The sequence below is a fragment of the Entelurus aequoreus genome, linkage group LG09 (assembly GCF_033978785.1).
Source record: "Entelurus aequoreus isolate RoL-2023_Sb linkage group LG09, RoL_Eaeq_v1.1, whole genome shotgun sequence".
Taxonomy (NCBI): Eukaryota; Metazoa; Chordata; class Actinopteri; order Syngnathiformes; family Syngnathidae; genus Entelurus; species Entelurus aequoreus.
The window spans coordinates 75,637,016-75,643,015 of record NC_084739.1 but is presented as its reverse complement, the minus strand read 5'-3'; positions in this window follow the sequence as shown (position 1 = coordinate 75,643,015).

Genomic DNA, 6,000 nt, shown 5'->3' with positions numbered 1-6,000 from the left:
GTTTACTTTTTACAATGTTTAAATTGTTTACCTTTTAATTTCTATATTGTTTAGCTTGTTCACTTTTTACAGTGTTTAAATTGTTTACTTTTTAGTGTCTACAATGTTTAGTTTGTTTACTTTTTACAATGTTCAAATTGTTTACTTTTTAATTTCTATGTTGTTTAGCTTGTTTACTTTTTACAGTGTTTAAATTGCTTTCTTTTTAGTGTCTACGTTGTTTAGTTTTTTTCACTTTTTACAGTGTTTAAATTGTTTACTTTTTAGTGTCTACGTTATTTAGTTTGTTGACTTTTTACAGTGTTTAAATTATTTACTTTTTAGTGTCTACATTGTTTAGTTTGTTTAGTTTTTAGTGTTTACATTATTTACTTATTAGTGTTTATGTTGTTTAGTTTTTTTACTTTTTAAAGTGTTTAAATTGCATACTTTTTAGTGTCTACGTTGTTTAGTTTTCTTATTACTTTTTACAGTGTGTAAATGGTTTACTTTTTAGTGTCTACGTTGTTTAGTTTGTTTACTTTTTACAATGTTTAAATTGTTTACCTTTTAATTTCTATGTTGTTTAGCTTGTTTACTATTTACAGTGTTTAAATTGTTTACTTTTTAGTGTCTACAATGTTTAATTTGTTTACTTTTTACAATGTTTAAATTGTTTACTTTTTAATTTCTATGTTGTGTAGCTTGTTTACTTTTTACAGTGTTTAAATAATTTACTTTTTAGTGTCTACATTGTTTAGTTTGTTTAGTTTTTACAGTGTTTACATTATTTACTTTTTAGTATCTTTGTTGTTTAGTTTGTTGACTTTTTACAGTGTTTAAATTGTTTACTTTTTAGTGTCTACGTTGTTTAGTTTTTTTTATTACTTTTTACAGTGTTTAAATTGTTAACTTTTTAGTGTCTACGTTGTTTAGTTTGTTTATTTTTTACAGTGTTTACATTATTTACTTTTTAGCATCATTCTTGTTTAGTTTGTTGACTTTTTACAGCGATTACGTCGTTTAGTTTGTTGACTTTTTACAGTGTTTAAATTGTTTACTTTTTAGTGTCTACGTTGTTTAGTTCGTTTACTTTTTACAGTGTTTAATTTGTTTACTTTTTTAGTGTTTACGTTGTTTAGTTTGTTTACTTTTTACGGTGTTTACATTATTTACTTATTAGTGTTTATGTTGTTTAGTTTTTTTTACTTTTTACAGTGTTTAAATTGCTTACTTTTTAGTGTCTACGTTGTTTAGTTTTTTTATTACTTTTTACAGTGTTTAAATTGTTTACCTTTTAGTGTCTACGTTGTTTAGTTTTTAAAAAAAACTTTTTACAGTGTTTAAATTGTTAACTTTTTAGTGTCTACGTTGTTTAGTTTGTTTATTTTTTACAGTGTTTACATTATTGACTTTTTAGCATCATTCTTGTTTAGTTTGTTGACTTTTTACAGTGATTACGTCGTTTAGTTTGTTGACTTTTTACAGTGTTTAAATTGTTTACTTTTTAGTGTCTACGCTGTTTAGTTCGTTTACTTTTTACAGTGTTTAATTTGTTTACTTTTTTAGTGTTCACGTTGTTTAGTTTGTTTACTTTTTACGTGTTTACATTATTTACTTATTAGTGTTTATGTTGTTTGTTTGTTTTTTTACTTTTTACAGTGTTTAAATTGCTTACTTTTTAGTGTCTACGTTGTTTAGTTTTTTTTAATTACTTTTTACAGTGTTTAAATGTTTACTTTTTACAATGTTTAAATTGTTTACCTTTTAATTTCTATGTTGTTTAGCTTGTTTACTTTTTACAGTGTTTGAATTGTTTACTTTTTAGTGTCTACAATGTTTAGTTTTTTTTCACTTTTTACAGTGTTTAAATTGTTTACTTTTTAGTGTCTACGTTGTTTAGTTCGTTTACTTTTTACAGTGTTTAATTGGTTTCCTTTTTTAGTGTTCACGTTGTTTAGTTTGTTTACTTTTTACGGTGTTTACATTATTTACTTATTAGTGTTTATGTTGTTTAGTTTTTTTTTACTTTTTACAGTGTTTAAATTGCTTACTTTTTAGTGTCTACGTTGTTTAGTTTTTTTATTACTTTTTACAGTGTTTAAATTGTTTACCTTTTAGTGTCTACGTTGTTTAGTTTGTTTACTTTTTACAATGTTTAAATTGTTTACCTTTTAATTTCTATGTTGTTTAGCTTGTTTACTTTTTACAGTGTTTGAATTGTTTACTTTTTAGTGTCTACAATGTTTAGTTTTTTTTCACTTTTTACAGTGTTTAAATTGTTTACTTTTTAGTGTCTACATTATTTAGTTTGTTGACTTTTTACAGTGTTTAAATTATTTACTTTTTAGTGTCTACATTATTTAGTTTGTTGACTTTTTACAGTGTTTAAATTATTTACTTTTTAGTGTCTACATTGTTTAGTTTTTACAGTGTTTACATTATTTACTTTGTAGTATCTTTGCTGTTTAGTTTGTTGACATTTTACAGTGATTACGTCCTTTAGTTTGTTGACTTTTTATAGTGTTTAAATTGTTTACTTTTTAGTGTTTATGTTGTTTAGTTCGTTTACTTTTTACAGTTTTTACATAATTTACTTTTTACATTGTTTACTCTGTTTAAATTGTTTTCTTTGTTGAGTTGTTTACTTTGTTTACTTGCTGCTTTAAGTGTTTTCACGGACAGACGTGGTTTATTCAATTAGAATTCCTCTACTTTTTCTCTCTCTTCTGCTGATGCCAAATTGAAAGTAAATTCTTGACGGTCGCCCGTCTCACAAGATTTGTCTTTTTTAAAAAGTAAATCTTTGCTTGACCTCTGACCTCTCCCTGGAGCACCTAAGAAGCTGCCGTGTTTCAACAAAGACTGAGATGTCAATTAAACCTAGTGTGTGTGCGTGTGTGTGTGTGTGTGTGTGTGTGTGTGTGTGTGTGTGTGTGTGTGTGCGTGCGGAAACGAAAAGCAGCGTAAAAACATGGAAAGTGTCCTTCCTCACTTCCTGGACTTCTATCGTCGTAGTTACGAGGTCAAAACGAGCGAAGGCCGTGGGTTGGAGGCGGAGCCAAGAACGCGATACCTGGACGAACCAATCCGGTGTCAGCGCTCCATCAAAGTGGAAAAAGTCAAAATGGCGGCCTTCATCGTAATTGAAGGCGACGGCGTGCCAGCGATCCGTGCAGACTATTAGTGTTCTCACGGAAGGCTGCGGCTGCTACTGAGCATGCTCAGTGCGTCCGCATCCAGGAAGGTCACGTCGCCCGGGTATACGCTCGCCGCCGCCGCCTGGATTCTGCACGCGATCTTCTGCCCAGGGCGGGGGAGCGAGCGCGTCGTAACGCTTTTTATTTATTATTTTTTTCATTTCCTGTCTAGTTTGTTTGAAAATAGCAAATGTTGTTTCGCGACGTGTTGGCCCACATTTTTGCACGCATCGCCACAACAAATACACGCCACCGCGTTCTCAACAATATTCTAAAACACTCTTTTACGATATTTCAACAATATTTTAATAATATTAGAAACGCTTTTTAACATTTATGCCACATTTTGACAATATTTTAACAATACCAAAAAACACATTTGAACATTTATGCAGCATTTGAACAACATTTAAAACACTTTTTAACATTTATACCAGATTTTACCAATACTAAAAACACTTTTTAACATTTATACCACATTTTAACAATATTTCAACAATATTAAAAACAATTTTTAACATGAATGCCGCATTTTATCAATATTTGAACAATACCAAAAGCACATTTTAACATTTATACCACACTTTAACAATATTAAAAACACGTTTTAACATTTATACCACATTTTAACAATATTATTAACACTTTTTGATATTTATGCCGCATTTTAACAATATTTTAACAATACCAAAAACACATTTTAACAATATATACCACATTTTAACAATATTAAAAACACTACTACTAGCCTATATATATCAACCATTTAGAAATACACATCAGTAGGCTAAATGAACCTCTTCGACATAATATTAAAAACACTTTTTTACCATTTATGCCACATTTATACCACATTTTAACAATATTATAAACACTTTTTAATATTTATTCTGCATTTTAACAATACCAAAAACACATTTTAACAATATATACCACATTTTAACAATATTAAAAATACTACCACTCGCCTATATACATCAACCATTTATAAATACACATCAGTAGGCTAAATGAGCCTCTTCAACATAATATTAAAAACACTTTTTTTCACCAATTATGCCACATTTATACCACATTTTCACAATATTATAAACACTTTTTAATATTTATGCCACATTTTAACAATATTTTAACAATACCAAAAACACATTTTAACAATATATACCACATTTTAACAATATTAAAAACACTACTACTAGCCTATATAAAATCAACCATTTATAAATACACATCAGTAGGCTAAATGAACCTCTTCAACATAATATTAAAAACACTTTTTAACATTCATGCCACATTTTAACAATATTTTAACACTACTAAAAACACATTTTAACATTTATGCCACATTTTAACAATTTAAAAAATACTTTTTAACATTTATTCCACATTTTAACAATATTTTAACGATACTAAAAACTCATTTTTAACATTTATACCACATTTTAACAATATTAAAAACACATTTTAACATTTATACCACATTTTAACAATATTTTAACCACACGTAAATAATATTGAAGCTAATAATTAAACAACATTCCTACCGCATTTTAACAATATTTTAAAAACATGTAAATAATATTAAAGCTAATAATCAAACAAAATTCTTAGGACATTTTAACAATATTCAAAAACAAATTTTTACATCTATAGAGTTATAAGTGTTGTTTAGTGACGTGTTGGCCCACATATCCACAACATTTTGATTCATATTCAAAAACATGTTTGTACTATGTTTGCACAACATTTCAACAACATATTAACAACATAAAAAACATTTTGACATTTATACCGCACTTCAACAATATTTTAGCAACATTAAAAAAAACACATTTTAAAATTGACCAATATTTTAACAGTATTAAAAACACATTTTAACATGTATATCACATTTTTATCAATATTGTAATAGCATTTAAATAATAATAAAGCTAACAAACAACATTTATACAACATTTCAACAATATTTTAACAATATTGAAAAAAAAAATGTTTGCATTTCAACAATATTAAATGAAAACACTTTTACAATATTTGCACAACATTTCAACACAATTAAAAAGCACATTTTAACATTTATAAGTGTAGTTTAGCGTCATGCTGGCCTACATAGCCACGCATCACGCTCGCAGCTCACCACAACAAATACATCTGCACAAATTATTTTTTATATGAATTATTCAAAAGCCCATTCTACAATATTTGTTCACCATATCTACAATATTTTAACAATATCACGAAACAATTTTTTACAATATTTGCTTGATATTTGATCATTATTTCAACAAAAAAGATAATATTTTTTTCCACAAAATTTGCCCCACATTACAACAACATTTCAACAATATTAAAAGAAAACACTTTTACAATATTTGCACATTTCAACACAATTAAAAAGCACATTTTAACATTTATAAGTGTTGTTTAGCGTCATGCTGGCCCACATATCCACGCATCACGCTAACTGTGCTAACAGCTCACCACAACAAATACATCTCCACTAATTCTTTATTTTATTAATTATTCAAAAGCCCATTCTACAATATTTGTTCAACCCACCTACAATATTTTAACAATATTAAAAAACACATATTAGCAATTATACAACATTTAAACTATTTTAACAATATGAAACATTTTATTTTCACATTTTTTATAGAACAATATTTTAACATTCTAAGAATATTATGGATATCATTCAAACATTTAAATAACATTTCAAAAATATTTTAACAATATTTGAATGATAGTAAAAAGAACATTTTAACAAAATGTTTTCAACGATACTAAAAATTACATTTCAATAACATTTGAACTACAT